The 25100-nt window shown below is 43.7% G+C and overlaps 1 long non-coding RNA gene across 2 annotated transcripts in view; it reads right to left on the bottom strand.

Annotated features, from left to right (window-relative positions):
- The window catches only part of LOC136621800 (uncharacterized), a 200434-nt gene that overhangs the window by 164780 nt on the left and 10554 nt on the right, over positions 1–25100 (bottom strand). Inside the window, exon 2 of one of the 2 annotated variants that reach the window (XR_010791274.1) lies at positions 23399–23567. The exons of the other annotated variant lie outside the window; for it this stretch is intronic. This is a non-coding gene — a long non-coding RNA (uncharacterized lncRNA). The remainder of the gene's footprint in view (positions 1–23398; positions 23568–25100) is intronic. 2 annotated transcript variants of the gene reach the window in all.

Genomic DNA, 25100 nt, shown 5'->3' with positions numbered 1-25100 from the left:
GTTAAAGGAAATATGTCATGTGGACAGAACTCTTTCAGAACCCTAAGGTCAGTGGGTGGTCCTGTTGAGTGTAAACTCCCGCCCTCCTTCCGTTAAAGTCACTTCTAAATAGCGAAACCTGTAAGTTTACTGAACGTCCTAGTTGTCCAATTGGCTGGGCTACACAAAGTGGTTGTATCTTAGGCACCTTGCAACCTAATTCCAGGGATCTGGTTATTTTATCCTATTTAGCCAATCAGCTGAGTGGGACCATGGATTGGCATATGGGGAATGCTATTTCGCCCTACCCTAACCAATGGTGGGGGCAGGGGAGTAACTATAGAGGATGCAGGGGATGCGGTTGCACCCGGGCCCAGGAGCCTTGGGGGCCCATAAGGCCTCTCTTCTCCATATAGGAAGCCCAGTACTAGGAATAAAGCATTATAGTTGGGGCCCTGTTACAGCTCTTACAGTCTATACCTGTGAAGGGCCCTGTTACAGGTTTTGCATTGGGGCCCAGGAGCTACAAGTTACGCCTCTGGGTGGGGGCACTCATCAGCTGGCTTGTTTTTCTCAGAGCATCTGTTTAAGGGGTCTGTCCTGGTGACAGAATTGCCTTTTGAAGAAGAATGTATTGCATGATAATTGTAAAGATGACAATAGTTCTGAATATAGAAAATTGTTCCTACTCTTGCGGATATTATTTACATGCTTTGCTGCACTTGCATATTTTCATTTGATAGCTGAATGAGTGCTACAATTCTAGATTTTAATCAGTAACCGCCAGAAAAGAAATACAATTTCCATCTAGGGTAATCATTTATTTCAACTTACAAATAATATAAAATGTACAAAATTTAAAAAGGCCCCTGAGTGTACATTAAAAATAAAAAATCATTTTATAATACCTTATTTCTATGTGGATATATGGTCACTTTAAAGGGGTTGTCCAATTGTAAACTATTGAATGCCTTTACTTAGGATGTACTTAAGATTGACGAGGGTCTGCTGCCAGAGACCCCTGCAGAGCAGCTGCCCATGAGGCCAATGTACTAATGCACTGTTCTGATTTCTGCAAGAAGCAGACTGCTGCGTTCCCACTGCAGTGATCAGGCTTAGCATTACAGGCAAAGTTCCCATTAATATCTATGGGAGCTTTGTAATACCAAGCCTGGCCACTGCAGTGGGAATGGAGCTGTCTGCTTCCTGGGGAAATTAAATCAGTGCATGAGCAGACTGGCCTGGCGAACAGCTGATTGGTGGAGTTCCCGGGCGGCAGACCCATGCTGATCTACTATTTATCGCCCATCCTGCTGGTAGGCTATCATTAATTTACAACCTTTAAGTTACTTTCTCTATGCCTGAGGCTGCATTACTGGCAGATTATGACAACTTGCCTCTTTCTGCAGGGCTGTCAGACCTTATGTGGATTCAAACCAACATCTACATCAATATCTACATCTAAAGTTAGCTTCAAAATGGTGTAATTATTTGTTTGAGATTGGAAGGTTATATATATACAAAGACCCCATGGTGTATGGTAAATCATAGGAACTCTAGTGATGCATTCGTTCATTCAGCTGCCAGCTATTTCACTTGACTCCGCCATATACATGAACATTTAACTTGACTGAGGAAAGTAAAGTTTCTTGTAGACTGGCCAAATTCTTGGCTCGATGTAATGAGCGCCGATCAACACGTCAATTGGCGCTCGTTTAGATTTCTTATACATGCACCAGGAATCAATTTATGGGGATGAAGGATCGCCAGTATAATCATTCGTCCCTATAGGCTGGTATACATCTCCCAGTTTACATGGTGAGATATACAGCTGAGCAGCAAGTATTTTTATTCTCACTGAAAATGGACAATCGGCCAAAGAGTCGGCTGATCATCGGTCATTTTACAGGCCCTGATTGTCAGGCAAACAAAAGTTCGGAAGAACGATCGTACGTTAATCATGATCAATCCTTCCTTTTTCTGACATCATCTATTAAGGCAGAGTCGGGAGGCCCACATACACATAAGATACTTGGCCGTTTCTGCTGAAATTGGTGACTCTTTTCTTATGTAAATGGCGGCCTTTGGGCTCTAGTCAAGAAATGGCTGAAACTTGTAAACTCCACAATACCATTCTTGGAAAACCCTACTGACCTCAAAGGCAAAATGTGATCACGTGAGTCACTGGTCCACCATTGAAAGGGATTTCATTTTGAAGCTATGTCAATGAGTCTACATAATCAAAACATCTGCAATGAAGTTGATTGGCTGTACCATATGTATGCTCTTCCATATGTATGGCCACCTTTGCATCATCTAACTAGAGAAAATCCAATGCCATTCTTTAGTCTTCTCCTTCATAAATCCATTGCTCAGTGGTTGTCAGCTAGAACCCATAGCCATCCTGAGACAACCACTTAAGGACACCTTAACATTCCTTAAATTTGTTCACACTTAACAACTTGGCAGTAGTTGACAAGTCTCATGGAGAGCTAATCCATAGCATTGATGTTTGAGCGTGAGATCCATTATTGTCAAACTTGTCAGGGCTCAGACTGATAAGACATACTAAACCATAATGTACATTCAATTTAATGTGTGACTCGGTGCCTCAGTTCTTATCAGAAGCTGCTAAATCAATATACCCTTCAGTGGTTTCCATTGTATTTCAAGTCTGTCTGAGCACCTATGGAGACAGGGCTGGTTTGACTCTTATAAACTTGGTTATCAGGTGTCTTTTTTCTTCAAGAACTCACAAAGCAACAATGTACAGATTAGGAAATAATTGCTGAACACTTTAAGAAGGGAGGAAATAAGCAGCTTCTTCGCCACATTAGCTGATTTAGAGCCTGATAATTTGTTGTATCTGAGATGTAAATAGATGTTCTTGTTTTGAGTCTTGCAACTTTTTACACCTAGAACAAACAGTGCGGAGGTCATGATGTCGCACCATCTACCACTGAGTGCTCTTGTGGCAATTGTAGAGCAAAGAAAAATGTTCAAGTCAGAAGGGAAATTCCCTCGCCCTATTACATGTTAAAAATAAAATATCCCCGTTTAGATGGTGGCATCCGATTAGGCCTTGTAGCTATAGTGAGAAACACAGGTCTCTGCAGCTACGATAATATAGGAGCTCTGTACGTTATTTCATGCACTCCGGTCTGGCATTCGAATAAGACCAGGAGCAACATCTGCATGGAGTTTGCATGTTTTCACCATTTTTGCGTCGGTCTCTTCTTGGGTTCTTCAGATTCTTCCCACATCAGCAGTTTACTGATACACTAATTGGATTCCTGTGGAATGAATCCTAGTGGTGCGTAAGTACATAAGATGGGAAAATTAGATGATTGATCCATTTATTGGTAACAGTGACCAAAGGAAATAAATAAGTGACTTCGGTCAATGAAACACATCCCAACAGTGAAAGGGGTTGTTTCAGCATGATTAGTTGAGATGCTGGCTGGCCGTGATCCCTATGGGTTCAACTTTAGAAACTGCAAAGGGCCATGCATTTCAGAGGAATTGCAATGTTACATTTCACCCACTCAAAATAATTGGCCAACTATGGACATGGAAGTGGTGGGTCCACTGCTCTTTGTTAGTGGCTCTCCGATCTTGCTCACAAGGGGCAACCCTCTTTGACTTTAATATGTCTTCCCATTCCATATCATCTATGAACAACTTCCTGTTTACCCTGAGTGGAGGCGGGCAGCCGGAGTGATCATCAGCCTGCTCCGCCTCCATTCATTTCGAAAGCTTGCCTGGACATTTTGACTTCAGGTCTATAAAATAATAAGGTTACAACTATAAAATTTAGGTCACACTAATAAAAAACAAAAGACTTGGACATGGTTAGAGTTTCATAAGCATAAAAATAGGTGAAATAGGAAAAGCCAAAGGCTTATTAGTACCCCATTGTGAGCCCTAAGGACAGATACAGATAATATGACCAGACAGCCCTGAACCTTGGAGTTATCTACCCATACATGGTATGGTCTCCATAGAAGGTATTCCACCCGTGTAATCTTCTCATATGCATATATGTAATATCAGAAGATCATTTTTAACTGGATTTTCCCTTTAAAGGCATTGTCTAATTTAGTAAACCTATTTTCATATAGCTTATTAGGGAATTCTGAGTTTAATAGAAGGGGTCCTCTGTTCAGGATCCACATCTATTCGCCAGAGTGTACAGCAGATACAAAAAGCGTCTTGGATTTGAATGGGCACTGTGTAATGCTTAATTACCTCTGTGTTGACACAGTGGGGAACCTGAATACTTTTACTTTTACACTGGTCGATAGTCTTCCAAGTGATCGCTCAAAAGAGCGATTACGAGCACCAGTCATCCAATGGAAACATAGGACTCTACAGGGCAAGAGAACAAGAATCACTTACCTACTGGTGTCACTTAGTTTTCAGTTCACCTAAAAACTTCTGGTTTGCAGTGAATGAAGGCAGATGGCTGGAAGAGATCTCTGGCATACTCCGTCTTCATTCAGTGAGTGATTATCACTCCTGCGTAAAAGTACCCTTAAAGTACCTTCACATGGGATAGCTTTCAGGTGCATAAGGGTCCGACAGCTGTCCCAGCAACTATCACTCCTGTGCTTTTACACAGCCTGTCAGAGAATGGAAGTGGAGCACGCCAGAGATCTCTTCTAGCCATCTGCCTCCATTCACTGTAAATAGGCATTTGCTCAAAGATTGAGCAACTCCTATTTACACTGAGCGAGAAGTTGCTCAGCAGTCCTTCTGTTTCAGTGAGCTGAAACAGAACGGCTAGTGACTACTCAGCGAGTTCTTGCTGAGCGCCTTGTCAGGGATGTGTGTACATGGGCCGAAAGTCACCTACAGTCACCCGAATAATTGCTCAGACGTGTAATTATTAGTTCCTGTGTGGCTGGGCCCACACGGGGCTTCTTTCCAGCAGAATGTCTACAGCGGGCACTCTGCTGCAGAATAGGTGCGGAATGCTTGCCTCCAAACCCGCACCCAATGTTTTGATGCCGGTTTTATCGTGAAATCCGCAGCGGAGACGCCGAAGGAATTGACATGTGACTGATTTGAATTCCGTGCCACAGGTCAATTTTCTACATAGGTTTTGTGTGGGTTATTTTTAAAATCCCGTCCACTTTGCTGCTACAGTAAATTCAGCTAAATCTCCGTACGGAAATCCCACTACAATTTCGTTCCTTGTGACCCCCCCCCCCCAGAGGGACCTTTACTTTCAAGTTCTTCCCAAGCTATTGTCACTTTTCCACAAACGACCTCCACAACAAAATAGAAAAAATGCTAATATCCTTCTAACGGCTCTTTCACACAAGCGTGACGCTTCTCGCCCAGCCGCGCCACAGCATGGCCAAAAATCGAGTGAGCGGGCCGAGCCCGAGAGACCGTCAGATGGTGGGAGACAGTTTTGCTCTGCTAAACTGCCTCCCTCTTTCCACCCCCTCGCTGCCTCTCAGCAAAGGGAGGGAGCTAGTGTACTATGCTCCCGCCCCTTGTCAGCTGCCAGCAATGGGAGGGGGCGGGATGGGAGCTTAGCCCTGCCCGTCCCATTGCAAACAACCAGCAAGGAATGGAGAGGAGAAGGAAAAGGGGTGGGAGTTTAGCAGGCATGCTGCTAAACTCCCTCCCACCTCCCTTCTCCTGCAGCTGCAGTAGCAGTGTATGGGAGCCGCCACCGTATTTCGGCCAGGAAGATAGTTCCTGAACTATCTTTCCTGGTCGATGTAAAACTGCCTGGCCGAAAAATGCTCCTACGCGCTATCTTGGCCGGCCGGCGCTTTTACTCCGCGGGAATACGCCCATTTGAATTGATGAATTGTAAACCAATGCATCAGATGGGCAGCATACATCAGCTGGGTGTGAAAGCGCGGCTGATATACGCTGGAGTGAAAGCAGCCTAAAGAACGGAAATGTAATTTTTTGGGAGTGTGGGAGGAAACTATTGGAAACTCAAGCAAACTCAGGGAGGACATATGACCTCCATGCAGATGTTTTCCCTGGTTGGGTTCAAAGCCAAGAAACCCCTCAGTGCTGCGAGGCAACAGTGCTAACGAGTGAGCCACTGTGGTGGTCTCCTCTGGAGTCCCCATGCAATCAGTGCCCACAAAATCAGCAGAATGCTCATTATGGTGCCTGCTGTTCATTCCAAGCATACTGCTCATATGTTGCCAGTTGGGTAAAGTGGTCTCCTCATCTGAAATCAGCCATAATAGATGTCTCTATTACACATCTTATAGTATAGTAGTAGTAGCTGAGGACCTCCAAGGGGCTGGAGAACAGCAAGACGTACCTGTTTCTACAGGTTTCTGGCCAGAACTTGGACACTTGGGTCAAATCACAGGTCAACATCTTGGTGCAAGCATCCATCAAGCCCAACGGTTATCCTACGGCATTTATAGCCAATGCAAAGTTGTCTTCTTCAGAGATGTGGAGTCATTGTGTCATGAACAAGTCCATCGAAAGCAACATATGGAGGCAGGCTTAGAAATAAAAGATAATATTATAATGTGGTTTCTATAGAGTTATAAATCATTCCTATCTTCAACTGTCATGCCTGGAGTAGAAATAGTAAACCGAGTCCACTCCGGGAACTGGCACCTGGGAATGAGTTCATTCCAGCAGGACACGGAAAACACAGATGTTTCTCAGACATGCCTGGCCTCATGATACAAGTAGACTTTCCAGTAGTTATTGTGGTAACATTACATTTTCCACATTCTTTGCCATTATATGATGTTTCCTTATAGCCAAGAGCAGCGGACCCTTTACCCACTGAAAGTGCTTATTCATCAGATACATGGAATTTAGGATTACAAGTGCAGCCATGCTTCTTGTTACATCCTTTGCACTGCGAATACGGCTTGCTGAGTCTTACTCAAACCAGTTACTCCGAAACATTAACCCTTTGCAATCCACTGTCTGATGTCTTCCTCCATTCTGATTGATGCTTGTACAGCTCCAATGCAAGAAGACGTCTGACAGGGTATTCTTACCATCTATTGCCTGCCACTCCGCTGTCAGAGCCTCTCTGGCGCACACACATTTTGAAGTGATATTACTAATTTGTGATGTTCGGTAGATATGGCGTAAGATTATGATCGGTAAAGCATCCCCGATCCCAAGAACGAAGAAGCCGAGCCTCCTACAGCTTCTTACTTACGTAGAGGCGCTACTGTCCACCTGCTGTGCAGAGAAGTGCAACACATTTCAAGTCAAGTTACATAAATAAGTACATTTTCCCTCATTTATGATCTTACTGTCTAAACAGTTTGCACAATTGTGAATGAGTTAAGACCCATTTACATGCAACGATTATCGCTCAAAACTCGCTCAAATGATGTCTTTTGAGCGATAATCGTTGCGTGTAAATGCTACCATCGTTTGCTTTTCGGCCGAGCGATGATTTTATGTTGAGTTTAAAATCCATCACTGATAGCAGGGACCGCACACTGTGTTTCTCCATGGGAGCGCTGATAACATTGTATTCCGCTGCAGTCCAGCGGGAGAACAAAGGGTCTGTATGCAGAGAACAGGCCACCTGCTGTTTTCTGCATACCGCTCAGGTACATGCAAATGAAGCTAATAGGCTACTAATGTGCATTAGTGCCCATTAGCAGCTTATGCAAAATGATCGCTCGAACTGTCATCCTATCTTTTGAACGAATTTTGAGCGATCATCTTTGCATGTAAATGGGGCTTCATCAGCTACGTCACTTGTTCGGTCAAATGAGAATCAGCTTGTCTAAAAGGGGCATTAAATGGATTTTCTCACTTCTTGCGGTTTTGCTAAAGGAAGCAGACAGCTCTGTGTATTGTGGAGTGGCTCGGATTGGTACTGCAAGCTGAGTCCTACTCAATTCAATAGCACACAGTCTGTAATACCAACCGAGGCCACTGCACAATGTATGGCGCTGTGAGCTTCCTGCAGAAAAACAGAAGTGAACCAATCCTTTTAACTCCCTTTTAAACGGCAAGATATTTTGGGAAACATATACAACCAGCAGTGATGTAGCGACTGTGCACTGCTTGCTTGCCAGGCATTTATACTGAACAATAATTGGGTAGCTTTGATCGTTCCTTGGATCATAGCCACGCATATAGTTAACCCTTCTGCCACTGCTTTCTATTCGACAAATCGCATGACGCCTGTTTATATCAAACGATGCAGCGACAGACGATTTTCAGGTCCGCATGAAAGATCCAATCAGTCTTAACAATTTATCGCTGATCGTTAGTTCGCTGCTAGAGATGAGCGAGCATACTCGCTAAGGGCAATTACTCGAGCGAGCATTGTCCTTAGCAAGTACCTGCCCGCTCAGAAGAAAAGATTCGGGTGCCGGGGGGGAGCGGGGAGCGGAGGGGAGATCTCTCTCTCCCTCTCCCCCCCCCACCCCCCACCCCCGCTCCCCCCTGCTCACTCCCGCAACTCACCACTCACACGCACCGCCGGCACTGGAATCTTTTCTTCCGAGCGGGCAGGTACTCGCTAAGGACAATACTCACTCGAGTAATTGCCCTTAGCGAATATGCTCGCTCATCTCTATTTGCTACATGTGTTTACACGTAACAATTATCAAGCAACCTATGTGATCTAATGAATATCGCAACTGGTTTCGGTCGTGTGCATGAATAATCGTTTTTTTTCATAGCATGCTATGAAGGACTATTGCTGCGGAATCCGGAACGGAATGCCCACTCCGGATTCCGCAGCAAAAATCGGCCCGTGGACATTGGGCCTTATGCTGCAGATTTCTGCGGTAGCATTCAACACTGAAATCCAAGGGTTAAATCCTGCGGCAGATCCGCAAGAACAACCGCCACCATTTTCTTGCGAATTGATGACTACGATTTCCAGTGTAGTTGCTACAGAAAGCCCACAAGGCAGCCTTAAAGGGGTTTTCCAGAGAGAATACTATTGATGACCTGTCCTCAAGTTGATCATCTTGGTCCATTGCTCGGAATCCCAACGATCAGCTGACAGCGCCACAATTACACAGAGGTCGGGGTGGAAGTCTATGTTCTGACCTCCATGTAGTGGCCGGCGCTTGTAGCGGTAACTGCAGGAACAGCTTGTATTGATTTCAATGAGTACGTGATAACACCCGTACCAAAATGGTGCAGGTTCAGAGGCAGACATTCCGCTGCTGATCTGCCCTGTGTGAACACAACCTAAGGCTAGTTTTATACTGGCGATCGTGATTTTGCCGCAAGACAATCGCGGCAATATCCATGATTTTTGAGCGTCAGCGATGCTTTTTCTTGAGAACAGTCCCGCATCGCTGCCGCCGGCGGTAAGATCACACAATTTTTTTATTGCGGAAGTCTAAAGGATGCGGTAAAAACGAGGCTACATAGGGGGAAATGGGCGATAAAAAAAATCGGACATCGCTGAAAGCTAGGGCATCACATGACTGAAACCATCGCATATGTGAAGGAAACCATTGAAAATCATTGGTTTCGTAATTCTGCTCCTTTACTCACTCTCTCGTTGCATGAAAATCGTGCGACTTCATCACCGTGTGAAACCTGCCTCAGGGCAGCTTCTCACGAGCGTATGCGCAAAACGACAGCGCAATTTTTTTGCAGCGTGAACCTCATGCTATTAGGTGCGTGTCTGTGTATTTAACTGTAGTTTTCTCGTTGACCAATCACATGCGACCTAGCTGCTGCCCCCAATTTAAAAGGCTATGTAGCCTAATTAGTCCTCGGCGTGTTCTTTTCCACGCCAAACTGTGCATTGTATTGCGCAATTATATGGTTCTCGGGTGCGCCTATGACTCCTCTGGGACCTTTGATGCACAAATGCGTAATAGAGCATGCTGCGTGTTTTTTTGCGTGCGTGAATTGCGTGTGCAAAAGCGGAAAGGAGACTAAACGCATTGAAAACAATGGGTTCTATTCTCTTTGTTTTGTGCGTACGAATCCGCCCGTGTAAAATCGCCCTAAGGATGCGTTTACACGTAGCTGATTTGCTGCGGATTTTATTGCAGATTATACCCTTTCATTCGAATGAAATCTGCTGCAGATCTACCCCACAAGCCACAGCAACGTGTAAACGCACCCTAAAACGCTATTCACACTTAATTTTCCGTGAATGCTTGGAACTTTTTTGGTATATCTGAGTCAATAGGGACTGACGACGCCATCAGCACAGATGCACATGGCAAATTTTTTAAAAAAGATGCATTTTTTAGTGGCGAGAAAAATGTATATTTTTTTAGGATTTTAGCACGCTGCGCTTCGATACAAACGTTACTGCCCCTTAAAATACACAAAACCAAAAACATGTGGTGAGATTTATGAAAAGGTCTAAAAAAGCCAACTTGTCCTTCTTGCCCCAACAACCAATCACAGCTCAGCTTACATGTTGGAGACCAAGGAGCTGCGCTGTCATTGGTCAGTCGCGTGCCTGTGTCTCTGCCTGTATTTACGAGGTGCAGACATGGCGGCTCACTAGCGCGGAGACATGAGCTCAGTCTGTGCAGAGCTGAGAAGTTAATTCCCTCTCTCTCCCCAGATTATACATTGTAACCTAAGAAATGCAAATGTGTGCAGGTGTGCGGGCCCTGGAGCGGCGCTCCACACACAGGGGCCGAGGTGACGGAATGTGAAGGCTCATTTCTCCCTTCTCCGCCTGTGATTGACAGGCCGCGTCTCCATGGCAACCGCCTCGGCGGCGCCGGCCCGGGGACAGCGAGCTCTGGGAGTGGGCCGGACATGAATGGAGCTGAGCGAGCGGGAGCGGGGAGGGGGCGGTGACGTCACGGGGGCTGGCGCCAGAGAGTCTGCAGCGGCTGCGGCCCCTGCTCCTTTCTGTGGTGCCAATTCATCACCTGTCAGGGGGATCACTCGGGGGTGTCATGTACACAGCTGCGAGAACAAAAAGGAGGAGGGAAGAGAAACTCGCCATTGGGCCAGATGTGTGTGTGTGGGGGAGAGGAACAAGAAAGAGAAGGGAGGATGAGAATCCCAAAGTCTGCATTGCATCACATGGAGTCCCTGTGCCTCTCCTGCACAGTATGGCTGCAGGGAAGCTGCCCCGTATAATACATGAGAGCTGTGGATTACATGTCCGCCTCGTACCCGCGCTCTATAAGACAATATGGCTGTATATAATACATCAGAGGTGTATACAAGCTGCCGCTCTATATAGTGTGACTGTATATAAGCCGTCTGCTCCCTCCTCGCTCTCTATATAATACATTATGGTCGTAGATAAGCTGTGTATATATGATATGGCTGTATGTAAGCTACCTGTGCCCCCTCTTCACTCTATATACTATGTTGTGGCGGTATATAAGTCGCCTCTCTATATAATATGGCGGTGTATAAGCTGCCTCTATATAATATATTATGGCGGTATATAAGCTGCCTCTATATAATATATTATGGCGGTATATAAACTGCCTCTATTTGATATATTATGGCGGTATATAAACTGCCTATATAATATATTATGGCGGTATATAAGGCGCCTCTCTATATAATAAATTATGGCGGTATATAAGGCGCCTCTATATAATATATTATGGCGGTATATAAGGCCCCTTTCTATATAATATATTATGGCGGTATATAAGGCGCCTCTCTATATAATATATTATAGCGGTATATAAGGCGCCTCTCTATATAATATATTATGGCGGTATATAAGGCGCCTCTATATAATATATTATGGCGGTATATAAGGCGCCTCTCTATATAATATATTATGGCGGTATATAAGGCGCCTCCCTATATAATATATTATGGCGGTATATAAGGTGCCTCTTTATATAATATATTATGGCAGTATATAAGGCGCCTCTCTATATAATATATTATGGCGGTATATAAGGCGCCTCTATATAATATATTATGGCGGTATATAAGGCGCCTTTCTATATAATATATTATGGCCGTATATAAGGTGCCTTTCTATATAATATATTATGGCGGTATATAAGGCGCCTCTCTATATAATATATTATGGCCGTATATAAGGTGCCTTTCTATATAGTATATTATGGCGGTATATAATGCGCCTCTATATAATATATTATGGCCGTATATAAGGTGCCTTTCTATATAATATATTATGGCCGTATATATGGCGCCTTTCTATATAATATATTATGGCTGTATATAAGGTGCCTTTCTATATAATATATTATGGCGGTATATAAGGCGCCTCTATATATATTATGGCAGTATATATAAGGCACCTCTCTATATAATATATTATGGCGGTATATAAGGCGCCTCTCTATATAATATATTATGGCCGTATATATGGCGCCTTTCTATATAATATATTATGGCTGTATATAAGGTGCCTTTCTATATAATATATTATGGCGGTATATAAGGCGCCTCTATATATATTATGGCAGTATATATAAGGCACCTCTCTATATAATATATTATGGCGGTTTATAAGGCGCCTCTCTATATAATATTTTATGGCGGTATATAAGGCTCCTCTATATAATATATTATGGCGGTATATAAGTCACCTCTATATAATATATTATGGCGGTATATAAGGCGCCTTTCTATATAATATATTATGGCGGTATATAAGGCACCTCTATATAATATATTATGGCGGTATATAAGTCGCCTCTATATAATATATTATGGCGGTATATAAGGCGCCTCCCTATATAATATATTATGGCGGTATATAAGGCGCCTTTCTATATAATATATTATGGCGGTATATAAGGTGCCTCTTTATATAATATATTATGGCAGTATATAAGGCGCCTCTCTATATAATATATTATGGCCGTATATATGGCGCCTTTCTATATAATATATTATGGCTGTATATAAGGTGCCTTTCTATATAATATATTATGGCGGTATATAAGGCGCCTCTATATATATTATGGCAGTATATATAAGGCACCTCTCTATATAATATATTATGGCGGTTTATAAGGCGCCTCTCTATATAATATTTTATGGCGGTATATAAGGCTCCTCTATATAATATATTATGGCGGTATATAAGTCACCTCTATATAATATATTATGGCGGTATATAAGGCGCCTTTCTATATAATATATTATGGCGGTATATAAGGCACCTCTATATAATATATTATGGCGGTATATAAGTCGCCTCTATATAATATATTATGGCGGTATATAAGGCGCCTCCCTATATAATATATTATGGCGGTATATAAGGCGCCTTTCTATATAATATATTATGGCGGTATATAAGGTGCCTCTTTATATAATATATTATGGCAGTATATAAGGCGCCTCTCTATATAATATATTATGGCGGTATATAAGGCGCCTCTATATAATATATTATGGCGGTATATAAGGCGCCTTTCTATATAATATATTATGGCCGTATATAAGGTGCCTTTCTATATAATATATTATGGCGGTATATAAGGCGCCTCTCTATATAATATATTATGGCCGTATATAAGGTGCCTTTCTATATAGTATATTATGGCGGTATATAATGTGCCTCTATATAATATATTATGGCCGTATATAAGGTGCCTTTCTATATAATATATTATGGCCGTATATATGGCGCCTTTCTATATAATATATTATGGCTGTATATAAGGTGCCTTTCTATATAATATATTATGGCGGTATATAAGGCGCCTCTATATATATTATGGCAGTATATATAAGGCACCTCTCTATATAATATATTATGGCGGTATATAAGGCGCCTCTCTATATAATATATTATGGCCGTATATATGGCGCCTTTCTATATAATATATTATGGCTGTATATAAGGTGCCTTTCTATATAATATATTATGGCGGTATATAATCCGCCTCTATATATATTATGGCAGTATATATAAGGCACCTCTCTATATAATATATTATGGCGGTTTATAAGGCGCCTCTCTATATAATATTTTATGGCGGTATATAAGGCTCCTCTATATAATATATTATGGCGGTATATAAGTCACCTCTATATAATATATTATGGCGGTATATAAGGCGCCTTTCTATATAATATATTATGGCGGTATATAAGGCACCTCTATATAATATATTATGGCGGTATATAAGTCGCCTCTATATAATATATTATGGCGGTATATAAGTCGCCTCTATATAATATATTATGGCGGTATATAAGTCGCCTCTATATATAATATATTTTGGCAGTATATGTCGCCTCTCTATATAATATATTATGGCGGTATATAAGTCGCCTCTATATAATATATTTTGGTGGTATATAAGTCGCCTCTATATAATATATTATGTCGGTAGATAAGTCACCTCTATATAATATATTATGGCGGTATATAAGTCGCCTCTATATAATATATTTTGGCAGTATATGTCGCCTCTGTATATAATATATTATGGCGGTATATAAGTCATATCTATATGATATGGTGGCATGTAAGTCCCCTCTCTATATAATACATTATGGTGGTATATAATCTGACTCTCTATATAATATATTATGGCTGTGTCTAAGCCGCCTCTCTATATAATATGGCTGTATATAAGCTGCCTGTGTCTGTTCCTCGCTCTCTATATGATTTGTTATGGTGGTATATAAGTCGTTGCTGTATATAAGTCACCTCTCTATATATTATGGTTGTGTATAAGCTGCCTCTCTATATAATATATTACGACTCCGTATAAGCCGCCTCTATGTATAATATGGCTGTATATAAGTTGCCTGTGCCCTTTGCTCGCTCTCTATATAATACTTTATGGCTGTATATAAACTGCCTCTCTATATAATATATTATGACGGCGTACAAGCTGCCCATGAGCCCTCCTCGCTTTTCATTTAATACATTATGGCTGTCTATAAGCTGCGTCTGTATATATGTCATGGTGACTGTATATAAGCTGTCTGTTCCCTCTTATAGCTGCCTGAACCTTTTCCTTGTCTCTATATAACACATTATGGCTGTGTATAAGCTGCCCATGCCCCTTCCTTCCTCTGTATATAGTATATCCTGAATGTGCATGCGCTGCCTGTCTTTCCTCCTTGCTTATTATGTAATATATTATGGGTGTATATAAGCTGCCTGAACCCTCATTCTTTATATAATACATTCTGGCTGTATACTAGTATATAGCATAAGTTGGCTGCACTTTTTTCTATATATGATATCCTGGATATGTATGCCGCCTGTGCCCCCTTCTAGCTGTATGTATGCCACCTGTGCCCCCATATAGCTGTATGTATGCCGCCTGTGCCCCCGTATAGCTGTATATATGCCGCTTGTGCCCGCTTATAGCTGTATGTATGCCACCTGTGCCCCTTTACAGTTGTATGTATGCCACCTGTGCCCCTTTATAGCTGTACGTATGCCGCCTGTGCCCCCTTATAGCTCTATGTATGCCGCCTGTGCCCCCTTATAGCTCTATGTATGCCACCTGTGCCCCCTTATAGCTCTATGTATGCCGCCTGTGCCCCCTTATAGCTTTATGTATGCCACCTGTGCCCCCTTATAGCTATATGTAAGCCGCCTGTGCCCCCTTATAGCTGTATGTAAACTGCCTGTGCCCCCTTATAGCTGTATGTATGCCACCTGTGCCCCCTTATAGCTCTATGTATGCCGCCTGTGCCCCCTTATAGCTCTATGTATGCCACCTGCCCCCTTATAGCTATATGTAAGCCGCCTGTGCCCCCGTATAGCTGTATATAAGTTGCCTGTGCCCCCGTATAGCTGTATGTAAGGCGCCTGTGCCCCCGTATAGCTGTATGTAAGGCGCCTGTGCCCCCGTATAGCTGTATGTAAGGCGCCTGTGCCCCCGTATAGCTGTATGTATGCCGCCTGTGCCCCCGTATAGCTGTATGTATGCCACCTGTGCCCCCATATAGCTGTATGTATGCCGCCTTTGCCCCCGTATAACTGTACGTATGCCGCGTGTGCCCCCATATAGCTGTATGTATGCCGCATGTGCCCCCTTATAGCTGTATGTATGCCGCCTGTGCCCCCTTATAGCTGCATGTATGCTGCCTGTGCCCCCTTATAGCTGTATGTATGCCGCCTGTGCCCCCGTATAACTGTATGAATGCCGCCTGGGCAGAAACCGCTCTTACTAAAGTGAGAGGATCGAATAGTGACCACTCTCTTGTGATTCTTCTGGATGTCTTTGCAGCGTGTGACCCCGTAGATTATCGGCTCCTCCTCAGTCTGCTCCAGTCTTTAGGCTTTCAGGCCTAGCCACGCGTTCAGCGTATCATTTACTGACTCTGCTTCTTCCCCCTTCTTCTTGCTGTAGGGATTCTTCAGGGCTCGGTCCTTAGTCCTCTCCTCTTTTCCATCTACAGGGCCGCTACTGGAGACCTGCATATTTGCGCAACATTTCATTGAGCCTGTTTGCCTTTTTTGCATGCGCTAATACTCACCATATTTGCAAGACTGAAATGTGCTTACATCTGTGTGAACAAGCCCTAATAGTGACCCCCATAGTGGCCCCAGTCGCAATAGTAACTCGTATAGTGGCCCCAGTAGTAAAAGTAACCCCCATAGTGGCCACAGTAGTAACAGTGATCCCCATAGTGGCCCCAGTAGCAATAGTGGTCCCAGTATGATAGTAAACCCCATAGTGGCTGCAGTAGTAACAGTGTCCCCCATAGTGGCCCCAGTAGTAATAGTGAACCCTATAGTGGCTGCAGTATAATAGTAAACCCCATAGTGGCCACAGTACTAACAGTGTCCCCCATAGTGGCCCCAGTATAATAGTGAACCCCGTAGTGACTGCAGTATAATAGTAAACCCCATAGTGGCCACAGTACTAACAGTGTCCCCCATAGTGGCTCCAGTATAATAGTGAACCCCATAGTGGCTGCAGTATAATAGTAAACCCCATAGTGGCCACAGTACTAACAGTGTCCCCCATTGTGGCCCCAGTATAATAGTGAACCCCATAGTGGCTGCAGTATAATAGTAAACCCCATAGTGGCCGCAGTACTAACAGTGTCCCCCATAGTGGCTCCAGTATAATAGTGAACCCCATAGTGGCTGCAGTATAATAGTAAACCCCATAGTGGCTGCAGTAGTAACAGTGTCCTCCATAGTGGCCCCAGTAGTAATAGTAAACCCCATAGTGGCCCCAGTAGTAACAGTGAACCCCATAGTGGCCGCAGTACTAACAGTGAACCCCATAGTGGCTGTAGTACTAACAGTGTCCTCCCTAGTGGCCCCAGTACTAACAGTGTCCCCCATAGTGGCCCCAGTAGCAATAGCGACCCCCATAGTGGCCCCAGTAGTAATAGTAACCCCCATAGTGACCCCAGTACTAACAGTGTCCCCCATATTGGCCCCAGTAGTAATAGTGTTCCCTATATTGGCCCCAATACGGTAGTAATAGTGACCCCTATAGTAGTCGCAGTAGTAATAGAAGCCTCCTTTTGGCCCCTGACTGGGCAGCATCCCTACAGGCTTTCCACTCACCCAGCCTGAGCACTGGTCTGGCGGCAGCGGCTGCTGAGTCTGTGACTGCTAACCTCTCACCTCGGCATCTGCACTGCATGTAGGATGGTGCATGCAGACGCCAGCGGTGTGAGGTCAGTGGTCATAGACTCTGCACTGCTGCCGGCAGGACAAGAAGAATTCCTGTTGGGCTTGATACATGGCCGGCGGGTCACATAACATGAGGCTGCAGGCCTTGTGTTTGACATGTGTGCACTACATAATTTATTACATGAACCCCCTTATTCCTGCTTTCTGTATTCCACCATGGCTATGTATGATCTACCTGTGCTCTCTGTATGTATGAGCGGTCCACATGCTGCTATCCTTGGGAGTGCACAGCCAGCGCAGGGGCAGCAGATGTTCCTCTCTGGGCACCATACGTTCCTTCAGAGAATAATGAAAGAGTACAAAGCAGGATGGAATCCTGAAGGCTTTTCCCACCCAGATTTCTCACATGCCTATAGTGTCCCTGGTTACTCTTTTCTTTCCTTTGGCCATAGGTTTAAGTGGTGGGAGAGACGCAGGTGGCCATAGCAGCAGTAATAGCCGGGATCTCCAGGGAAATCTGAATATAGCTAAGCTAATGCTGAACATAGACACCAAACATAAAGTGGCCGACAGATGGATGATTACTATACTCCTGGACACTGCCATTATAGGCCTACATAAAAGGATCATCAGATTGAGAAGTGCACACATATGAGCAGATTCAGGGTCCATGTTCTGTGTCTTCCACATGTGCAGCCCATAATACCCTACCTTCTCACATGTAGAGTCATGCCATAGTCTTACATTACATGAGGAGAATGCTAAGAGCCACACTAATTACAATATAGATACGTATGACGCCCCTGACTGTATTGTAGGCCATCTGCATTCACACTTCATGTGCATCCTAAATCAGATACAGGACTGTGCAAAAGTTTTAGGCAGATGTGGAAAAAATGTTGTCCAATAAGAACGCTTTCAAAAATAGTGTTAATATAAAAAAAAAAGTATAAATCGTTTCTATATTTTTCAATTACCAAAATGCAAAGTGAATGAAAAATTAGAAATCTAAAATCAGTATTTGGTGTGATCACCCTTTGCATCATTTCCTCTAGGTACACTTGTAGGCTGCGGTCACACGGGGCGTAAATCCCGCGGAAATGCGGAAGGACCGCACAGAAATACTGCAAGACTTCCGCTACAGAAATGCAGCTTAAAAACCTGACCAGCAAGGGCTTTGAAGCAGCGAAGCCGACTGCATTCCGCTGCAGCTGCCTCTCCCCATAGAGAGGATCGACAGCGGCAACAGAGACGGCAATAAAATTGACATGCCGCGGCTTTGAATTCCGCGCAGCATGTCCGTTTCATCACGGCTTGGAGAGCGGTACAATAATGAGTGCCTGCAGGCAGCAGTGAAGCATGGACAGCGGTACAATAATGAGTGTCTGCAGGCAGCAGTGAAGCATAGCAAGCCAAGGTCACAAGCAGCACACCTCTCTCCCAAACATGGGTAGGAATTAAATATTCAATGCAACAGCCACATGGATCCGAACCATATCCACCAGTGCATTAGCCAAATAAGAAGAAGTGGCTGCATCCATTGGTGCAAAAAAATCTCAGTCTTTATTCCCCCATAACAAAGGAGACACGGTAAAAAAAAACAGCGAGTGCCAACTCCCCTGTCAGCTCCGTGGTGCGCAGCGGTGCAGGGTGCTTTCCATAGGCTCCTATGGTAACCGTGGTAGCACGCAGCCCGTACCATGGATGTGTGACCGGGCTGCTTTACGAAGCTAGAAGCAGCCCAGTCACGCAATCTTTTTCACGATGACAGCGGCGTGTAAACTACGCTCGTCTGACCGAGCGCTAAAAGTGCAGCATAAGGACTTAGGGCGCCCACCCACTGGCGTTTGCGATTTTCGTGCGTGAAAAACGCCGCGTTCTCGCGGCGTTTTTCCTGCGTTTTTCGCCGCGTTTTCGCGGCTTTTCCATTAATTTCCATTGACTTTCATGGGTGCATTAGGAGAAAAATAAGGACACATATGCAACTGACAGTTCCTATGTTAAAAAACGCAACGCAACACAAAACGCCAGTGGACAGGAGTACATTCAATTCTAATTGCTCTGCAGAAAAAACGCAAAGAAAAAAAAAATCGCCAGTGGGTGGGTGCCCTTAAACAGACGAACGTGTTTGCGCTCGTTTTTGCACATGGGAAACTCATGCCTGCAAAACGTGAAAAAGAGAACCCATTGATTTCAATTAGTGCGTTCTCACGAAGGTGTTAAGCAGAAAGCTGCAATAGAAGTCTATAGCAGGCGTATGTGCGCATACGTTCGTCTGTTGAAGCCCTAAGGCTAATTTATACAAGCATATTTTCAGTCTGTGTGCTGTCATAGTCTACAACAGGCTAGACTTGGACAGCCCATGAAACCATAGTAGTCAGTGTGCCAATTCGCACGTTACTTTTGACACACGGACTATGGATGAGACCTGGATTTATTTGTATGACCCCGAAACCAAGGAGCAGTCAAAAGAGTGGAGGCACAGTGGTTCTCCTCACCCAAAGAAGTTCAGCCACTAAGGTGATGGTGTCTGTGTTCTGGGGGTAAGGAGGGCGCGCTGCTAGTGGACTACCTTTAAAATGGTTCCACCATCAATGCAAGGTGTTACATTGAACTTTTGGACCAATTGAAGGCAGCTCTGGGGGCCAAAAGGCGCAGCAAGCTGTGCAAAGGAATCTTGTTCCTGCAAGACAACGCCTCTGATCACACTGCACAAGTGACCACGGCAAAACTGGTGGAGCTAGGCTTCCAGCTGGTTGACCACCCACCTTTTTCACCAGATCTGGCTCCCTCCGACTATCATCTGCTTCCAAACCTCAAGAAACACCTCAAGGGCACCAAATGTCACACCATTTCTGATGCCATGGCTGCTACGGATGACTGGTTTGAGGCACAACCAAAATCCTTCTTTTTACAAGGCTTACAGAACTTGGAATCCCGATGTAAGAAGTGTGCTGACATCACTGGAGAGTATGTGGAAGAAATGTAAAGTTTCATCTTCCTATCGCGTTTCTTTATGGGTAAAGCCAAAGATTTATCAGCAGCCCCTCGTATAGTGACTACATACGGATGTCATATAGAACTGCACATGCATGGAAAAACATACTTCTTTTGCAGACACAACATAGATGAGTTTTTAAACGCTTATGTGAATTAGGGCTAAGTGCCCCTTTACACGAACATATTGTTATAGTGTATTCCACGTACAGGTTTTGCTCATACGCTGTACCACTCTGCCATAGGCTCCCATACTGTTGATCACACATATTGCGGGAAATACACGCAAAATAAAAATAGGGCAGCATGTTCTATCTCGGTGCATACACGCCAAGGTAGTGCATGGTTAATGGCAGCCCGCAGCAAGTACACAATGTCATTACACCCGTGTGCAGCCGCCCTAAGGATGTAGTGTCCAGTCTATATGGGTAACGACATGAAAAATACTCAATATGTCCTTTTCCACCTTGAATTTTCTCATGCCAATATAGTCTACGGTTACTCTTCTATTTCGGTCGCATTCAGACAGCCGTATATTTAGGCTGTGTGCTGTCCATGTATTCCACAGACGGTGCACAGACCCAATATAGCCTTTGAGGCTGTTCACACGGACATTCTTTCCCATGTTCCAATGGTCCTTGTAAAAGAATTGGCTACATGTCCTATTCTTGTCCATTTTTACGGACAAGAGTAGTACATTCAGTGTACCGGGTCTAAATATATCGGACAGCATGTAGATGGGTCCAACTATCTCAGGTGCAACTTGCATATGCTGCCTGCTAACTACAACAAGAGAATAGTGGTGGGAGAAACCTATCAATATACCTCGCATCTGTGAGGTATCATGTGGCACAGTGAGCCTTGTGTGGCACAGAGTGCAAGCTCTTGCCTACGACCTGAAGGTTGCAAGTTCAATCCCTGAATGATTCAGGTAGCTGGCTCAGGGTTGACTCAGCCTTCAATCCTTCTGAGGTCGGTAATAAGTACCCAGCTTGGTGGGGGGTAATAAGTAGTAATTACCTGAAAGTGCTGTGGAATAAGTTGGCACTATACAAATACCAAGATTTATTTATTTTTAATCTATGGACAAGACATCGGTCAACCCCCCCCCCCCCCCCCTTGGTCTTGACGCTCAAGATAAACATTTGAAAGTGGTATTTTAACATGGAGTATAATAGAAAATTAGAGTCTGTAGTCCAGACCCCTTGCAAGCTCATTTTTATGACATGTCTGATTTGCAGGTTCTAAAAACAAAAAAGGGATTGTCGAAACTCTAGAACTAATTGTGCCAAGCACAAGGGTGTCATGGGACTTGAGTCATGCGATAGTAACAGTGCATTCGAAAAAGTCCAGTCGGTATTTGTTGGTTTTGCGTGCGGCTGTACAATTTGAGTGCCGAGTGTGTCATTTCTTGAAGTCTTGAAATAACTTCACTGCAGGTGAACAAGTTAATGTGACGAAGGTTGAAAGCAGTAAACTTTATTTCAGCCCATGTGAGCACCGTGTGTGTTTTTTTTCTTCTTCACTCGTTGACCTTAATACCCTGCATCCATTCTAATAAACTTGTCATGAGGCAGTAAAGATGTAAATGGAAAAAAGTGTGTTGATGCTTAACGTTTAGCCTCAAATTATCGCTCGACATGAATTTTTTAGTACTCTCTTTACAGCACAACCTTACAACTACATTCTCCTACCAAAAGTATGTGGACACCTTTATCACTAGAATGTCTTATTAGTACGTCACGTATTCTAAACCGTACTACATAAGATGCAGACTCTTGGAGGTGTCAGCCATAGTTTATGGCGGGAACTAAACGCTATTGAAGATATGGGTTATACCGCTGCACACAAGCCATCTATCACAAAGCACAATTCATGTTCCCATCTACAATGCTACGAGCAGCTTCATCATTGAGCAATGGAAGAACGTCCTATGGAGTGATGAATCACGCTACTCCATCTTCAGACGTACCTAGGTGTGCAGGATTTTGGAGAACGCCTTTTTTCTGAGTCTGTTGTGCCAACAGCTAAAGGAACATGTAACGACCCACAACACCATGAACTACGTTATTGGACGTGACAGGGAGCTACTTGATGTATTTTTGAGACTCAAATGACCCCATGATCCAGAGTTGTCACCTGGTGAAGTCGGCACACGGCAGGAAAATCTGGCTCTTTTCAGAGTCCTGTGCATGAGTGCTCAACTCTACAGGTTCATAGGAGAGTGCGCTCCCACTGTCGTCCCATGTAAAGGTACCCTTATTCCCCTATCCATATTGAAATAAACATGCACACTCAGCTGAGCCAAGTGTCATCAAGCCAAGTAGAGTAACCAGACATAGTTGTTTGCCGAATGATTTTATGGCAAGCTAATGGTGGTCATATGCATTAGATGTAGATAGGCAAACCCAACAATTTCGGCAGAATCATGACTGTAATATATAAGTGTATAAACTGGTCACAGGGCCGTCATCTCAACAACTTTCAGACCAACTTGGACACTGGTTGGAGAGGACATATGACTTCCTCAAGCGGACATAGCACAGTGGCTCAGGGGTTAGCACACATGCTTTACAACTTCCGCACCAAGGGCAACATCTGCATGGAGATTGTATATTCTTCCTGTGTTGCATGGGTTGGGTAAACTGCTTTGCTACTCGTCCCTTTAATAATATTGTACACTATCTCTTTAAAGAATGCAGCAACCAATTAGATTGGTTAGTCATTTGGTGCCCATGATATGTCATAGTAAATCACATTACATATATTTTTATATACTATGAATTTATGTATTTTCATTATGGGTGCTCATTGCGCCATGTCACCCGATGTATCACACATCAGAGTGCCCACCCTTTTCTCTCTTTCCCATTCTCTCTACATCTTTATATTATAGAGGTATAAGCTGAGTTAATAGATGTCACTCACTGTAGTAAAGGGGACATGCCTGCTACTGGCAAGCTTCTATGAAGAATATTTCTAGGAATCAAGAGATGTTTGTTTATGCCGAGTCCATCCTTCAGCAGTCAGAGAACAACATCATGTCTCCAAATACTGTCACAACAAAATCTGTTTCGTTGAGCGGTGACAGCAAACACTGGGGAGAGAGAGCAAAGAGACATGTTCTATATATGACATGCCAGAGACATTCTATTGCAGATCATGGGCTCGTGACCTCAGATGTCTGCACACCATCCTATGACAATATGGCAGCAAGCTGTGCCTCCATACAAGAGAACTATTCAAATTACCACCATACGATGAAGTCTGTCTCTTGGACAATGTCATGGACTTCTCCATAACATCCCACTGGTCGTGTCACAATTTGATGTGCAGTCTATTGATCCATGTTATCCCACCCAATTGTCATTTTTGAGTGGCATACATCTGATCCATCATTGAATATATTGGTAATGTTTTCCATGCAGATGTTTGCTGGCATGAAACTAATACACTGAATAGCCACTTTATTGGAGACACTGGCCCCTATATGGAAATTAGAGCCATGACCCCGGAGTGCAACATAAAATCACATGAACAAGCTTCCTGTGGATCACTTTTTGTGTGAATTCACATTCGAAAGTGAATGATTTCCAACGAGCATGGCCATTATTGCTAGACTAGCTGGAGACAGTATTTTAAAGCTGCCAACCTTGTGTAGAGTTAATTCCAAAAATGATGTGATTGAGAAAAAACAGCAAAAGGAGATTCTGTGGATGGAAACAACTCATCGATGAAAGGGATCAGAGGAGGAGGTCCAGGATCATTTTGACGTATAGGTAGTGCACAGTGAAGCAAATTGTAGCCGAATTCAACACTGATGCCCCCAACTAACGTGTCCGAATGTGCAACTCATCGTTCCTTGGCATGGATGGGCTATAACAGCAGACGACCAGTTTCATTGCCATTACTGTATAAGAGAAACAGAAAGCCAAGACTCCATTGGGCAAAAGAGCACAAAAAGTGGATCACTGAACAGAGGAAAAACATCACCTGGTCAGATGAATCTAGATTTCTGGTGCACCATGCTGATAGGAGGGTCAGAATTTGATGCAAACACCATGAAATGACGAGCCCTTCCTGTCAGGTGTCAACCGTCCAGGCTGGTGGAGATGGAGTAATGGTGTGGGGAATGTTTTCTTGGCGCAACTGGGGACTGATATTCCTGCAGAATGATTTCACCAGCTAGGGGAATCAGTGCCACAACAAATTGCTGGAGTTCTAAAGGGCAAAAGAGGGCCGACTTGCTACTAAATGGGTCTCTAATGAAGTCGCGATTCAGTGTAATTTTTGAAGGGTAACTTGGCCTGAGCTATGCAGACAATGCGAGCATTAAAATAAAAAAAATAAGAATTGGGAGAAAAACTGGTACACTCTATGAAGAGGCCATTTCCAATAACAAAAAAAATTCAGCTGTTGAATCCCCAAAAATCTCTTGTGTCCATAAGTCCGCATTACACACAGGCATCCTGAGGCAGAAGAAAAACAGTAAAGCTCCACATTATGGGTTTCAAAAAGTGATGGGTTGCAGCAAACACTTATCGCCTAACTCCAATCTCCCACAGCTGTCTCTGAATGTGACCACCCCGGAGTGGAAGTGAGAACCATTGTTATCAGTAACTGAAAGAGA

Source organism: Eleutherodactylus coqui, chromosome 1 (assembly GCF_035609145.1).
Source record: "Eleutherodactylus coqui strain aEleCoq1 chromosome 1, aEleCoq1.hap1, whole genome shotgun sequence".
NCBI classification, from domain to species: Eukaryota; Metazoa; Chordata; class Amphibia; order Anura; family Eleutherodactylidae; genus Eleutherodactylus; species Eleutherodactylus coqui.
Note: the sequence above shows the minus strand (reverse complement) of the source record. Positions and strands in the feature narration are given on the sequence as shown.